Source organism: Sturnus vulgaris, unplaced genomic scaffold (assembly GCF_052056855.1).
Source record: "Sturnus vulgaris isolate bStuVul1 unplaced genomic scaffold, bStuVul1.hap1 Scaffold_195, whole genome shotgun sequence".
NCBI lineage: Eukaryota > Metazoa > Chordata > Aves > Passeriformes > Sturnidae > Sturnus > Sturnus vulgaris.
Genome location: NW_028276170.1, coordinates 17,195,799 through 17,210,639, shown reverse-complemented (window position 1 = coordinate 17,210,639; position 14,841 = coordinate 17,195,799). Strand labels below are relative to the sequence as shown.

Genomic DNA, 14,841 nt, shown 5'->3' with positions numbered 1-14,841 from the left:
CCTACCCCTCCTCTTTATCTGGAACCTTCCCTGTCCCTCCCCCTAAACCCTGCCCCACGGGATGTCAATCCTTTGTAGCCCCTTCCTTTGTTCTAGAAGTTTCTGTGTCAAGCATTCCCTCTTGTATCCATGATTGGTTATCTTGTATGTATCCCCACCCTCGGTTTGCCTTATTGGCTCAATGTACCCCTTTCCCCACCTTCTGTACCTCCCCCCGTTACCCGTTATTGGCCAGAGTTTTGTGCCTTCCCCTTGCTCCTCCCCCGTACTTAAGCCTGTGTAGAACCCCCTCAAACTGCCTTTTGCGGTTCCCCCCCAACCTCCGGACCTGTTACCTTTTCCTTCAATAAATCCCTTCCCCCAGAACCGTAAAAGGTCTCTCCTGCACCTCTTTATCCCTCCCTGACAACTCGCCCAGGCGTAGCTGTTGCTACGCCCCTTCTGCGGCTCCCAGAGTGGTGCCGGGGAGGGGCCACTCACCGACGCAGGCTTCCAGGAGCTGTTAGCCCAGGTGAGGGGGGAAGTGGGTGGAAGAAACGTCAGACAAACCGTGGGGTACCTTTAACTTGTATGAGAAAATAAAACAACAACTCAGTGAACGGAACTTACCCCCCTTGGGAAAGAATTTATTTGTGGAATTAATGTGAGAAATTACTACTGAACTGAAGTCACTGTTGGATCACTGTGGAGGAATGCAGATGACTGAGCAATGGCCATGGAGGGGGGAGGGATTAGGCCCAGATCAGTTATTACAGTGGAATCAAACAGAAATATTGAGGGGAATCAATAGACCTGAAGGGTGGGTTCTGAGTCATGAGGTAACAGGAGAAGCATCTATAACACGTCAGGGAAGTAACTTTACCCAAGATGTGGGGCACACCCCCTGTAAGACTCTCCTGACTACAAATGCAAGCAATCAGTCTTGGTGGCCCAAAACTCTAAAAAAATACTGAGGAAAGCTAAGTAAGGGTAATTGTATAAAGAACAATTTTACAGGACTCTGCTGGTATAATAAGAATAGTGTAAGAATCTATTGGCAACGACCTGAATGAGTTCAGCTAAGCTGGAAAGTCCCAGATGGAATATTTTGGATCTGCAGGAAAAGAGCTTCTAATACCCTACCAAACAGATGGAGAGGGACATGTACCTCAGGGATTATCCAGCCTGCCTTTTTTACATTGCCAAAGGAAAAGGGTAATCGTGTGTTAGGAGTTCCCTTGTATGAAACTTTGCCTCCAAACAAAAAGAGCCCATCCATAGGGGGAACACAAATCTGGAAGGATGATGAATGGCCCCCAGAACAAATTACTGAGTACTCTGGGGCTCAAGATGGAAGCTGGGGCTATCTCACTCCAATTTATATGATAAATAGAATTATCAGGCTACAAGCCCTGGTAGAAATTACTTCCAAGTAAACAGCCTGAGCAATGGAATTGATGGCTAAACAACTTACCCAAACTAGAGCAGCAGTATATCAAAATCGACGAGCCCTGGACTATCTGTTAGCTGAAGAAGGGGGAGTGTGTGGGAAGTTCAATAATTCTGAATGCTGCATAGAAATTGATGATAATGGTGAAGTAATTACTAAAATTGCCGAAGAAATATAACAAATAGCCCATGTACCTGTACAAACCTGGAACTCTATGTTTAATGATAATTGGTGGAATAACCTGTTGGGGGGAGATTGGTGGAAGGAATTAGGTTTTATGTTAACATGTGCATTATTAGGAGTACTGTTCATCTCTTGTCTTGTTCCACGCTTCATTCGACTAATCCAGTCGTTGGTTCAAGGAATGCAAGTTGCTACAATACCAATAGACCCTGAGAAGGCAACAAAACTAATGGCAGTGAATGAATTAAATCTGGTACAAGAAGTCCTGTCAAAATTTGTAGCCAACACATGAATCAATGGGATAAAAGAAAAGAAGTGGTGAAATTGTGATAATTAATAAAAGATTTGTGTTACTCACAAAAGTATTGCGATTTGTATGAGCCAGAATACTAAGGTCTGAAGTGAAGCATGGACAATAGATAAAGAAAAATATATGATTAAATCATTCTGTTTTAAATCACCATGTTATGTTATGTTATGTTATGTTATGTTATGTTATGTTATGTTATGTTATGTTATGTTATGTTATGTTATGTTATGTTATGTTATGTTATGTTATGTTATGTTATGTTACGTATGTTATGTTTCCCAAATAAGTTACATCAACTGCCAGCTTGCAAAATCACACTTTTGGATAGCCCTTCCTGCCTTTGTTTGATCACTGCTGCCTCTCTCAAGGACCAGACTTGCAGATTTCCCTGGTGGTTGTCTACAAAGACCAGATGGTTATCTGTGAGACTGACTATCGCCCAGAGGCTTTGTGAGTTTGGATGCAGATGCTTCTTCGACCACCACTGCTTACCTGCCCAAATTATGACAGCAAAATACTAAAAATTATTGATTACAACGAGAAACCACAGTATAAGAAGACGCTACAAAATAGGGTTTGGTGGAGCGTGGAGTGGACGGTGACCCTTCACATTCCCCATCGCTGCATGCTCCGTCTCTATCAAATAAAGCAATCTAAATTTTGCTGAATATTGAGACTGTTGTTTCTCATTCATAATAAGTGGGAGGTGAGTGACAGGATCTGAGGCGATCCAGACCATGGCCGGGTCATGGTCATCTCATGGTCATCTTCAAGGCCAGCTCATGTTCACTCATGGTCACTCATGGTCATCTTATGGTCATCTCCTAAGCACCATCATCTCATGCTCATGGTCACCTCATGGCCAGGATCATGTTATGGTCATGGGCATGCCGTGGTCATCTCTTGGACACAATACCTCATGCCCATGGTCATCTCACAGTTGTCAGCATGTCATGGTCACAATCATGGACATTTCTTGATCACCTCATGACTATGGTTGTGTCATCGTCATCTCATGGTCACAGTCCTCTCATGGTCATGGATATGATCATCTCATGGTCATCTCTTGGTCATCTCACAGTCACAGTCATGTCATCAGCACAGTCATGGTCGTTTATTTCCTGATATCCATCATGTCATGCTCATGGTCAGCTCACCCTAATGGGCATCTCATGGTCACCTCATCGTCATGGTCATCTCGTGGTCATGGTCATCTCCTTATCACCATCATCTCATGGTCGTGGTCATCCTGTGGCCACAATTATTTCATAGCCGTGGTCATATTGTGGTCACCTCATGGTCATCTCCTGATCCCCATCATCTCATGTCCATTGTCATCTCACTGTAATGGTCATCTCAAGGTGATGGTTGTGTCATGGTCACCTCATGGCCATAGTTCTGTCATGGTCATCTCATATCAGGGGTTGACAGTGGTCCCCAACAATCCTTTTTAGGCTTTGCAGATATCAGGGCAGAAATGGCAAAAATTAAAGAAGAGCGGAACGACAACCACGACTCAGAAACATAAAACACTTCAATAATAATGAAAGGAAACGTGGGATGAGGCCCAAAAATCCAAATACAATAACCAAGGGGACAAGGTAACTTTAGGAGCCTGGGGTTGAAGACAAAGATACAGGGAGGTCCAAGGTGTAAATATGGGGTAAGAGAGGGGGTGGAGTTGAGCTTAGGGTCCAATGGGGAAAGGGGAAAGTGGGGCAGAGGTGGAGTAAGGGAAGGTAGGATCCAATGGGGTAGCTTGGGTGGAACATTGCATCAGCTGAGGGCCAATGGGGATACAAGGAAGGGAGAACATTCTGGAACTGGGAGAGGTGATAATTAACGGGGAAATGAGGGTTAGGAATATGCATGAGGTATTAACATAGGCAATCCCATAACTCTTCCTAACATTCCTCTGGGGTCACCACAACTTAACAAATGCCTCCCCAGGTTTAGGGTTGGGATATCATTCTTCTTTGGTGATGGTTGCCTGTCCTGGGATACTGGTCAGGCTGACCCCCACATCTCCCCCTTTCTGCTTAACAGTAAAAATAGAACTGAAAGATTTTTGTAAAACTCTGTAGAAACATTCTAACAGACAAGGAAAAACTAACACTACAAAATGACAATTATGAAGATAAGTAACCCCGTTTTCATTATGGACAACACGCACTCCTTGATTCCCCAACTTTTAAAGACTCCATCAAACCAGTCTTTGTCATCATTAATTTGTAACTCTTTGACTCTCTCTCTGAGGACTTGAATACTTAGTACCATTACATCTTACCAATTGAATTCTTTATCCATAACGAAAGCTATTGCAGTAATCCATTTGAATTGAGCCAAACAGTTCCAATTCTTGAGCCTCTAATGGTGCATGTGGAAGGCTGAGAGGCCACGAGTCCCAAAAATCTACAGGATTGTATTTCAGCTTACCAATGGGACTGTTCCTTTGCATATTACAGATGGCCTTTTTATTTACTGGCCACTCATCTATTGCCAGACCTACCAGCCATGTTGAAAAGGGGTTATTTGGGGTGGGAACAGATAAAGATAAAGTCTCCTGGGGTGTTATGTTCGCTAAAGGCTCGCTGTTAGGAGTTGGGAGTACTGGAACTTTCTGGTGGGCAGTCCTTTATTGGCTGTAGGTAAGGTTTGATGGTTTTGGCTGGTATCCACCGAGGTCCTCTATCTGTGGAGACACAACCGTATCCCTCCCCCAGTTATTAACTGAAATGGTCCTAACATTTGATTTGTTTCAGGCTCTTTTACTAACACTGATGGTCATCAGCATCATCAGCTTGTGGATTTCTGTCACAGCGCGAGGCTGGCTCGTGCTCCAGTGCAAGTTTTTTGATGGCAGCCTGGGGAAGTTGCCTTTAGAAGAAAACTGTTTAGCCTGGGGTTGGTTTTGACCAGGAACTGGGTGTCTCCCTTTTCTCTGTGGACAGTCTTTTCAGAAATGTCCCTGTGGAACACATCGAAAGCAAGTGGGTTGTTATTGTGATTGTGGTGTTTTAAAAGGAAACTGCACAGCCACCAGGGCTTTTGCAACTCCCTGCCCCATGGCCTGGGTCTGTCCTGCTGCCACATTCATCCCGAGACGATTGCACGCCTCGATCATCTGGAGGATCATTGGTGGTGGTTCTCGTGGCAGGGCGTGCAACACCTTTGGACACTCGGAGTTACCATGAGCTACTGCCAATGTCTCTAACAGCTTGTTCCTGGTCCTAGCATCAGGGATTGGTTTTTCCAATGCTTGTTTTAACCGCTCTATAAATTCCATGTATGTCTCTCCTGGCTCTTGCCTAATATTAGTATACTCTGAGTTAGGATTGCTGCCATCTGATACATGGACCATTGCTTTGAACCAAAATTTTTAACTTCACTGAGTACTTGCCTGGGGACTGCTGCTGTTTGCTCCTCAGGTTGGCTAAATTGTCCTTTCCCAGTTAGGTAGGTCCATCATTTATGTTGCTCTGGCTGTGTCATTCAGACTTAACTGAAACTTAACCCAAACTTGTCTGAAGCAAGCCCGCATTGGCTGCCTGTCACTGCGGTGTCGCTGTTGACGAGTCCCTTCACAGAATCAGCTCTCTGATCCTGTGGTGTCCACGCAGCTTCCCAGCCCATCACTCCCTCACACACGAGCTGCCCACCACCCCACTCTCTGGCCATCTGACCCGCAGCTGGTGGATAAAATGAACGGAAGTGCACAGGATTTAACAAAGATAGAAAAGGTCCTTATTCTGTAAGGCGTTCCTTCTTTCCTACAGTTATGGTCATCACCATTATCCCATGGTCATGGTCACCTAATGGTCCTCTCACAGTCACCTCATGGTCACAATCATCTCACAGCCATGGTTGTGTCATGATCATCTCATGGTCTTGATCAGCACACAGCCGTGGTGTGTTGGGGTCATCTCATGGCCACCTCTAGGTCAAGATCCTGTCATGGTCATCTCACAGCCTTCAGTATTTCATGGCCATTGTGGTGTCAAGGACATCTTGTGGTCATCTCATGGTCACCATCATCTTGTGGTCATCTCATGGTCATGGCCATCTCATGGTCATGGTCCTTTGCTGATCACCATCATCTTATGCATGTGGTCATCTCACTGTAATGGTCACCTCATGATCATGTCATGGTCACCTCATGGTCATCACATGGCCATGACCACATCAGGGTCACCTCAAGGCCATGGTTGTGCCATGGCCAACCAATGGTCATCTCTTGGTCCAAATCATTTCATGGTCAGGGCCGTGGTTGTGTCATGGTCACTCTCATCTCACGGCCATCTCGTGCTCGTGTCATGGCCAGGGAACTTCTCCAAGATCCTGAGCCCCGATTTTGGGACACTCAAGGACCTTTGGGGACAGTGAGGCCTGGCCTGACCCCTCCCCCCATCCCACTGCCCCTCCAGGAGCCCAACGTGGCCAAACCCTCCTGGGGAGACCTGGGACATGGGACACGGAGCAGGAAATGAATCCTGGGGGATGGAGTTGGATGTGGCTGGCAAGTCCCAATTCCAATCCGGCTGTCATGGTCCTGCTCGTGCTGTTCCCAACCTGTTCCTGGTGTCCCCATTCCCATTCTTGGTGTCCGAATGCTCTTCCTGGTGTCCCCATTCTCATTCCTGCTGTCCCCATCCCTATCCCCAGTGTCCCCATCCACGTTCCTGGCTCCCAGAGAGGAATTGCCAGACACTGGAGGAGGGAACTCAGATGTATTGCCCCAAGCAGGATTTACAGCCCCAAACCAGGATAATTTCACAGCAGAACTAAAACATTGGGAATATTTCTGCTTCCAGGCTTCAAAACACTGGAAAATCAGAAATGGATCCATTAGCAAAAGCTGTGGGTGTGTGGGAGCAGCAGGATGAGTTCTGCTGGCAGCCCTTGGTTTCCTGGGAAGAGGGAAGGGGCTGGATCCAGCTCCATGGATCGCTCAGGCGGTGATTCCTGCTGGGATGAGAAAGTGTCACGGTGCCACCCTGTCCCTGTCTGCATCCGGCAGGATGGACCTGGCTGGAGCCCATGGAGAGCAGGAGCTCCTCCAGAATTCTACCTGATCCCCCTCCAATCCTGCCCGAGTAGGCCTCTGGAATCCCTCCCTCATCCTGCCCCATCCATCCATCCATCCATCCATCCATCCATCCATCCATCCATCCATCCATCGCCATCCCTATTTCAGAATCCAGCCCCAATCCCACTCCACAATTCCATCTGATCCTGCTCTGATCCAGAATTCCTCCATGATCCCAATCAGTCCATCCTGCCCCAGTCCTCCTCTGGAATCTCACCCTGATCCCACTCTGTACCTGCATTCAAGCCGTTGGTTCCCACATCTTGTCCTGCAGAAAGAGAAGATCCATGAGATTCCAGCATGGATCACACACTGGGATTAACCCCAGGGTCCATCCTAGGATCCACAAAGAGGGGATCCAGAGCTGGATCCACCACTGGTACTCACCAGCTGCTATGTTGTATCCAGTCCTGTCCCTCCTCCCTGTGGAAAAACAGTGGGATCAGTGTTGGTGGCACAGGATTCCCAGAACAGTGCCGGGTGGATCCGTGCCCCTTCCCGGCCCCCATCCCGTGTGTTACCGGATTGGCGCTTCCAGACAATGAATCCAATGAGGGCAATGAGGATGATGATGGCAGCGATGATGGACACGGCGACCACCACGGTGAGATTCCCACCAGATGTTGGATCTGGGAAATGCAGGACGGTGAGGAAAGGGAGGGAAATCCCCATTTGGGAATTCCCAATTCCCAATTCCCACATTCCACATTCCCAGCCTCACCCCAAGCGTAGATCCCAGGCTCCAACATTCCGGGATGCTCCACCCGGCACCGGTACTGCTCCCGCTCCTCCGGCCGCGCCTCGATCCTGGCCCAGGTGTGGAAGGTGCCGTCACTGTTGGGGACGATCCCGCCCCACTCCGTCTCCTGATCCCAGATTTCATCCCCCTTCATCCAGTTGACTTGGATGGAGCTGGGGTAGAATCCGTACGCGTGGCAGGACAAGATCAGCGTCCCGTGTTCCTCTTTTCCAGACACATGGACATCAGGGGGCTCTGGAATGGGATAACGGTGAGAGATATCCATGGAATTCGATTGAGTCCATGGGTGATATCTGGCCCTGGAATTCCCACTGGAATAGGATGGGGATGACATCTCCCCATGGAATTTCCACTGGAATCAGATGGAGAAGACATCTGCCCATGGAATTCCCACTATATTAGGATGAGAGAGAGATCTGCCAATGGAATTCTATGGGAATGGGATGGGGTGACCTCTACTCATGGAATTCCCACAGGAATGGGATAAGGGTAAGATCCGGACATGGAATTCCCAGTAAAATGGGACGGGGGAGAGATCTACCCCTGGAATTCCCACTGGAAATGGATGGGGTGCGATCTGCCCATGGAATTCAGATTGGAACGGGATGGGGTTGAAATCTGCCCATGGAAATTCATGGGAATGGGACGGGGTGAGATCTGCCCCACAAATTCCCACTGGAAGGGGATGGTGGTAAAATCTGCCCCTGGAAATCCATGAAAATGGGACGGGGTGAGATTCACCCATGGAGTTCCCAGTGGAATGGGATGTGGGTGAGATCTGTCCCTGTGTCCTAGGGTGATGTTATGGTGTTCCTATCTCCAATCGTGTGTCCTGTTTATGTTTGGTATTATGTCCTGTGCTTCCAGGACTGACTCTGAGAGTGAAGCTTTGTTTTGTCCTGTTATCAGCCGGCTCACCTCCCCCATGGTCTATGTTTAGGAGAGGTTTTAGCTCTGCTTGCTTGCCTGCTTGCTCGCTTCTGCCTCTTTTTCTTTCCATCGCTTTGCCCTTGATTTTTTCTTATTAGTTAGTTCTGCTAGGCAGTCCAACTTTTTCCCTGGACTGTTTTCTCTTCCACCCCGTCCCCTCCCTCTCCTGGATACCATCTGAACCTGTTCCGGACGGGGACCTGGGAAACCCCAAGAAACACCGGGAGTCTACACTCTGTCACCTGCAGCAGTCATTCCCCAGCACCGGAGACTGATAACTGAGTGACCACTCGCCAGAGAGACTGACTTTGTCATCCCTTCAGAACGGTGAAAGAGTTTTTTTGTCATCTGGTGTTGTCTTTTTCCCTGTGCTGGGGAGTGTCTTGCTTGTTAAATAAACAGGTTTTTTCTCCCACTCTTCTCCGAGGAAATTCTACCCGAACCCGGTGGGGTGGGGGGGAGGAGTCGTGGGGTTTGCTGTCTGGGGGCTCCTTCTGGAGGTTTTCCCCCAAATTTGCCCAAAACCAGGACACCCTGGAATTCCCACTGGAATGGGATGGGTGAGAACTGCCCATCGAATTCCCACTGGAATGGGACGGGTTTAAATCTGCCCATGGAATTCCCACTGGAATGGGACAGGGGTGAGATCTGCCCATGGATTTCCCACTTGAATGGGATGGGGGTGAGACCTGTCCATGGAATTCCTACTGCAATAGCATGGGGGTGAGATCTGGAAATGGAATTCCCAGTAAAACGAGATAGAGGACACATCTGCCCATGGAATTCCCACTGGAAATTGATGTGGGTGAGAACTGCCCATGGAATTCAGATTGGAATGGCATGGGGTTAAAATGTACCCATGGAATTCCTTGGGAATGGGACAGGGGTGAGATCTGTCCATGGAATTCCCACTGGAATGGGATGGGGGTGAGATCTGTCCCTGGAATTCGGGATGGAATGGGATGGTGGTAAAATCTGCCCCTGGAATTCCATGAGAATGGGACAGGGGTGAGATTCAACCATGGAATTCCTACTGGAATAGGATGGGGGTGAGACCTGTCCATGGAATTCCCACAGCAATGGGTTGGGGGTGAGATCTTTCCCTGGAATTCCCACTTGAATGCAATGGGGGTGAGATCTGTCCATGGAATTCCCACTGGAATGGAATGGGGGTGAGTCCTGTCTGTGGAATTCCCACTGGAATGGAATGAGGGTGAGATCTTTCCCTGGAATTCCCACTGGAATGGGATGGGGGTGAGACCTGTCCATGGAATTCCCACTGGAATGGGATGGGGGTGAGATCTTTCCCTGGAATTCCCACTGGAATGGGATGGGGGTGAGACCTGTCCATGGAATTCCCACTGGAATGCAATGGGGGTGAGATCTTTCCCTGGAATTCCCATGGTCCCAAATCTTCCATAGCCCACATTCCCACAGGAATTCTGCTCCCACCTTTGCGGTCCAGCTCCTTCTGCCCATATCTGACGTATTTCTGGAGCCATTCCGGGCATTCGTGCCCCAGGTAATTATCTCCCTCTCAGCCTTGTTCTCATGTTCCCAGCGCCTCCTGGTGATCTCAGCAGCGCTGTCGGCCGCCACGAATCTCCCGGATCCCAGGTCAAAGGAGAGGAAATCCCACCCGTCGTAGCCATCCTGGTAGGATCCACGGATGCTCCCGTCAGACAGGAGGTCACAGCCGTAAACTACCAACAATGTGTGGAGACCTGCGGGGATTGTACCCACAGAGACCCATGGAATTGTGTCCCAGCCCCACAGAGCCCCATTCAAACCCTATGGAGCCTCAGAGTCTGATGGAGACCCAGAGAGCTTCATCCTAACCCCATGGATCCACATCCCAACCCATGGATCCCAAACCAACCCCACAGATCCCATCCCAACCCCATGGATCCCCACTCACACCCATGGATTACAGGATATCCCATACCAACCTAATGGATCCTCATCTCAGCCCCTTGGCACCCTGTGAATCCACATTCAGGCCCTATGGATCCACACCCCAGGCCCACGGATCCACAACCCAACCCACAGATCTATCCCAGCCCCACAGATCCCATCCCAGCCCCACTGATCCCCCCACTCACCCCTGCTCTGGTTGTACCGGTCCCGCAGTGTCTCCAGGTTCCAGGCATCCAAGTGCTCATTCCTCTTGCAGGTCTCAGTCATCCTATCCCAATATCCCGGCTCGGCTCCATCCTTTATCCACTGTGTCAGCGGCTCTGCCCGGCCCCGCTCGCTGTCGTAGCGCTCGAAGGGGATCCCATCCAGGTACCCAATCATCATGAACTCAGGGATCCCCGGGCTGGGCTCTGACACCGCCACAGACAGGTAACGCAGAGAGTGGAGAACTGGGGGGACACAGAGATTTGGGGGGATTGAGGGGGTCATGGATCAATGAAAGAGGAACCGGGAGAGCCGGGAATGGGATGCATGGGGACCCAGTGTCCAGGAACGGGTGCTCAGGGGACTCCCAGTGTCAAAAAATGGGGGATACAAAGACTGGGAGAGGTGGGATGGGGGTTCCAGGGGATCCCTGTGCCCAAGAAAGGGGGGCCAGGAGGCTCCAGTGATAAGGAAAGGGGGTCACAAGGTGGGCACACCTCGCATGGCTGGAATGGGGGGCTCAGAGGTCCTTAATGCAGACAGAAATCAGGGCTGGGACTGAGAGAAGCAGGAATGGGGGTCCAGGAGGTCTCAGGGTCAAGGAAAAGGGGAGTCTGAGGCTGGAGAGGGTGGGATAGATGGGAAAGGGAGTGTAGTGGGGATTGGTACTGGATAAGGGAGTGCAGGGTGCACCAGTGCCCAGGACAGGAAATTCAGGCACATCCCAGAGTCCAGAATCCTCCCTGGGACCCTCCACGACCCCCCAGGGACCTTCCTGGAGCCCTGGGACCCCCTGCAGGAGGAGAAGGAGGTGAAGAACTGGGGGGATGCAGAGATTGGGGGGGCAGGAAGGTGAACGGGGAGAGCCGGGAAGGGTCCAAGGTTCAAGGAAAGGTCTGGGAGAGGTGGGATGGGGGGTCCAGGGGGTCCCTGTGCCCAGGAAAGAGGGTCCAGAGGTCCCCGGTGTTGAGGGAATGGGGGCCCTGGGAGCTGGGAAAGGCAGGAATGGGGGGCCAGGGGTTCCCTGGGTCACGGGAAAGGGGGGTCTGGGGATGGGAGAGGCGAGTGGATCCTGAAGGCTCAGCCTGGGAGACAGGAAAGAGACCGAGGGAGAGCGGTGGGGGAGGGGATGCGGGAAAGGGGGAATTCCAGGGAGTTCATCTGGATCCCATTGGATCCCCGCTGCGACCCTGTTGAGACCCCTGGGACGCCGGGGACCCTCTGGGACGCCATTTCGGGAAGCGGCGGGAGTGGAAAACGGGGGGGGACACGAAAGTTGGGAATTCTAGGAGGCCAAAGATCAAGGAAAAGGGCGGGAATGGGGCCTGGGAAAAGCGGGATGCCGGAAAATGAGGTGCAGGGGGGTCCCAGGCCCGGAAATGGAGATTCAGGGATGTCCCAGTGCCCAGGAATGGGGGTCAGAAGGGCTCCCATGCTGCGATTCGGGGTTTAAAGGATCCTGATCCCCATGGATGAGGATTCAGGGGGGTCCCGGGGCCAGATAAGGGGTTCCAGGGGGGTCCTGGTGCTGGGGAAGTGTATGGGAATCACAGGACCCAAACAGGGGATTCAGGGGAGTTTTCCTGCCTGGGAATGAAAGTTTAGGGGTTTCTGGTGCCCAGGAAGGGGGTTCAGGGGGGTTCCTGGTCTGCAATTCGGGGTTCAAAGGGATCCTGATCCCCAGGAATGGTTCAGGGAAGTGCTGGTGCCAGTTAAGGGGGTACAGGGGGGTCCTCATACCGGGAAAGGGCTTGGGGGGAGGGTCACAGGTCCCAAAATGGGGCGATGGAGTGTTTCCCGTACCCGGGAATGAAGTTTAGGGGGATCCCAGTGCCTGGAAATGGAAGTTCAGGGGGGTTCCCGATCCGCGATTCGGGGTTCAAAGGGATCCAGATCCCCAGGAATGGGGGTTCATGGGGGTGCCGGTGCCAGATAAGGGGGTAACAGGGGGATCCCGGTGCCCGGAAATTGGTGCTCATGGGGGTCCCCGTGCCCAGGAATGGGGGTACAGGGGGGTCCTGAAACCGCGGAAGGGGATGGGGGGGTCATAGGACCCAAAATAGGCGGGGGGGTGGGGGGGTGGGGTCCCGTACCCGAGGATGAAGGTTAAGGGGGTTCCCGGTGCCCGGAAATGGAAGTTCAGGGCGTTTGCCGGTCTGCGATTCGGGGTTCAAAGGAATCCTGATCCCCAGGAATGAGGGTTTAAGGGGGTCCCGGGGCCAGATGAGGGGGTTCAGGAGTGTCCCGGTGCCCGGAAATTGGTACTCAAAAGAGTCCCCATGCCCAGAAATGGGGGTACAGGGGGGTCTTGGTGCTGGGGAAGGGGATTAAGGGGGGGTCACAGGACCCAAAATGCGGATTCCAGGCGTTCCCCTACCCGGGAATGAAGGTTTAGGGGTTTCCTGGTGCCCGGAAACGGACGTTCAGGGGGGTCGTCATTTCAAGGGTCCCACTCACCTTTCGTCGCGCCCCCCGGCCCCGCCAAGAGCAGCCCCAAGAGCAGCCCCAGCGTTGCAGCCATGGCGCCGCTCCGCTTCGAGCCCGCCCGGACCTGACCCAGCCTGGCCCCGCCGCCGGAGCCGCCTCCTGCCCCGCCATTGGCGCCGATATTTCCTGTCCGCCAATGGCAGCCCGACATCTGAGTGACGTCACCCGGCGCCAGGTAGATCCCGGCCTCTCAGGTTGGGACGCGAAAGCGAAAGAGACCGAGGGAGCGCGGTGGGGGAGGGGACGGCGGAATTCCACAGAATTCCTCTGGATCCCTCTGGATCCCCGCTGCGATCCCCCGGAGCCCTCTGAGAACCACCTGGGACCCCCTTAAGAAAGCGCCGGGTAAGCCGTTTCGGATCCTTGTTATTAAAAATGTATAAATTGAGAACCAAAGCAATATTCGATTAAATGATCTGCTGTTACTGTCAGAGACAAAAAATAATTTATTGGGGAAGGATTTAATAATAGCATTGGATTTGAAAATTGAAGTATCCCAAGGGCAACTTAAAATTTATGCCTTAACCAAAAAGATGAGGAACAAATATGTGCTGAGGTGTGGCACACCCCTGGGGAAATAGGAAAGTTAAAAATGAAACCCATCAAAGTGAAAATCACTGATCCTGATTTGCCAATCCGAGTTTGTCAATATCCAATATCATTAGAAGGGAGCCCGGGCCTTCAGCCTTGTCGGCGAAGGGAGACGCGGACACCAGATGGTCATCCACAAAGTCTCGTTTATTGGTACATGGAGTGTTGATTAAATACAGTGCTTAATCAGCTCATGCATAGTGCAGAATCTGAGCTCATCACTGGTCTATCTGCTATCTGCGTCAATTGTGCTGCTTGGCCAAGCACTTCTGCATTCCTGTGGCTAGTAGAGCTCTTTTAGTTCTTCATCTGCGTCCTGTCTTTCTCAATTGTATGTGCCTTCCTCATCTCAAGGACACTGTGTCCTTGAAGCCGAGGCCTACTTTGCTAGCCTCACCAAGTTGATCTGACTATGGCCTTTCTCTTCCAGCCATTCCTGCACCAGGCTCTCTACACTTCCCCCGTTTTCTTTTTGAGCTAGAAGAGTGGCCTGCCAAGCTTTGCTAACAGTCTTTTGAATGAAATTTTGTAAGCAAGTTATTAAGCAAGGTAGCAACAAAGCTAAGCACAAGAATATACCTAAAACCATAACATCATACTTAATGACGGTTCGAATCCATCCCCCAAGGCCTAGGCTTTTTAACCACTCGTCGATGCCCCAACCATCTTCTTCTTTTAGGTTGTGTAATTTCTGCTGCATGTCTCGTATCTTTTTGTGGATGGACTCAGAGTGGTCAGATAAATTCATGCAGCACATTCCCTCGAACTCCTCGCAACCATGCCCCTGAGCTAGGAGTAGGAAATCAATGGCTGCTCTGTTTTGTAAGACTGCGTGGTTCACGCTCGAGACGTCCCTGGCCATCATGTCTAGAACCTGGGAGGTGGTGTTGAGTTCGTCTTTAGCCCAACACCCTAATTTCCTGGCTAGGGTCATAGCTTTGAGA

General features: G+C 50.9%; 1 pseudogene across 1 annotated transcript; it reads right to left on the bottom strand.

The window, feature by feature from the left end:
* Positions 1-6,630: 6,630 nt before the first annotated feature.
* Positions 6,631-13,376, bottom strand: LOC148218149 (class I histocompatibility antigen, F10 alpha chain-like; annotated as a pseudogene). The gene is made up of 8 exons (XR_015800635.1): positions 13,277-13,376; positions 10,801-11,064; positions 10,151-10,422; positions 7,730-8,002; positions 7,530-7,637; positions 7,396-7,431; positions 7,226-7,276; positions 6,631-6,884 (listed from the first exon to the last, which is right to left on the bottom strand). The product of XR_015800635.1 is annotated as a class I histocompatibility antigen, F10 alpha chain-like (transcript).
* Positions 13,377-14,841: the final 1,465 nt, after the last annotated feature.